Here is a 1,994-nt window from a genome sequence, read left to right as displayed (position 1 = left end):
CATGGGGTTACTCAGAGCGAGGTTTGAAGATTTAAAGCTGATGCACTTTCTGGCCACGTATTTGCTGTTTTCCTGAGAAACCAGCGTGAAGGCAGCGGCGGGTCCTCCTGGGCTCTGCCTGGAGTCGCCGTCCTGTAACCCTGGCTGGGCCGGGAACCTTGACCAGCTCTACCTGCGCGATCAGGGAAGATCCCTGTGACTCTAGCTGAGTCCTCACTGATAGAGCAAATACAAGTTTTCAGCATTGATGCAGTAAATTTCTAGACATACGTTTGTTTTAAGGGAAAAAGGTAATTTACTAGATTTTTTAAATTGACATTTGTTGCCAAAAATCCCCTTAATATGTTTTTCTTTGTACCACTTTTTTTTTTTTTTTTATAATGGGAAAAAAAAAACCTGGGCTGAGATAAGATTCAGGTGTTCTGACTCTTCCTTTCTTGCTCATTACAACAATGAATTTGAGACACTTCATGAGTTTGAACAGTTTAGAATCAAGTAAGAAACTAAACAAAAAGTAGAAAAACTTGAACAATCTGATATGAAATATTTTGAAGAAATAAACTGTGAAAGTATTGAAAGTATCAGCTTTAGTCCAAGTATGGCTCAATAAATTGAGATGTAAAAGGTAACAAAACATAAAACAATTACTAGGAGTTAACCTAATAATTTTAATTAAAGGAATGGTATGGATGAATGTACCAGAATATTCTGGAATATATAAAGTTTATTATGATTTTTTTTTGGGGGGGGACAGATTCTCACTATGTTGCCCTCAGTAGAGTGCTCTGACATCACAGCTCATACCAACCTCAAAATCCTAGGCCTAAGTGATTCTCTTGCCTCAGCCTCCCAAGTAGCTGGGAATACAGGTGCCTGCCACAATGCCCATCTGTTTTTGTTGCGTGCATTGTTGTTTTAGCTGGCCCGGGCTGGGGCTGGTTTCAAACCCACCAGCCTTGGTGCATGTGACCAGTGCCCTACCCACTGAGTTATGGGTCCTGCCCTATGATTTTCATTGTAATGATCTTTTCTCCCATTTTTTTTAAAGTCTCAAAGACAGTATTCATTGTTTGGAAACAAGTACTTGAGCATTCTGCAATATTTTATACAAAAAACTTATAATTACATTTACATTAGCAAAAGACTATGACTATATATTCCCTAAATTCTTAAATTCCTGACATTACCCATTAGCTATTATCACTACTCATCTTTCAGATTGTGAGACACACCTCTGAACACCTCTTTGACAATCCTCACCAGGGAGGGTTGGCAAACTAGACACATTGTGTAAGCACTGATTGAAAGGAATATGAATTTGTGGATACACTGCCATCTTCTCGTCCATAGATCAAAGGAAGTCTTAATTGAAGGAACTGATTTCACTTGCAATTGTAACAATTGTTTTAAATTGCATGACTTATCTCATGGATTGTTTTATGTACATAGATACTGGGTCACAGAAATAAGGCAGATCATGTCCAGACCGGGCTTCTCTTGCTGGTCTGGGTGTCCTTACTCTGATGAATGCTGCTCTGCCCTGACGTGTATCACAGAAGACAAATGCAGAGTCCCGTTTCATTTCTACTTGTCTCTTGTTACTAAAAGGGAAACCGGTACATTTCATGAGAGAGTTTATGGAAAATTCTAGAATTAAGAAGATGATCATGCATTTCGACTTAAATTTGATAGAATTCATTTCTCACTTTGATGTATATTTGTTCATCACCTTTCTCTATGGAGGTACACACACAATTCCCCCACCCAAGTGAGAGAATAATCACTAATCGTTATAAAGTGCAGTAAAACAGTGTGTACTGAGTTTTACTGTGTGTCCAGAATTATTTAAAAAACATAATCAAGTTTTGATCAAAGTGGACTGATACGATTGACTGGTACTGCAATTGAATATTTACCACCTGAGCCCACCATGGTTACTTCCATTCTCATTTAAGCATCTTTGAAAAATGACTGTAACACAGGAAATTGAAGGT

This window comes from Otolemur garnettii, unplaced genomic scaffold (genome assembly GCF_000181295.1).
Source record: "Otolemur garnettii isolate 467f Iridium unplaced genomic scaffold, OtoGar3 scaffold00083, whole genome shotgun sequence".
Classification (NCBI taxonomy): domain Eukaryota; kingdom Metazoa; phylum Chordata; class Mammalia; order Primates; family Galagidae; genus Otolemur; species Otolemur garnettii.
This window is presented reverse-complemented; position numbering follows the sequence as displayed.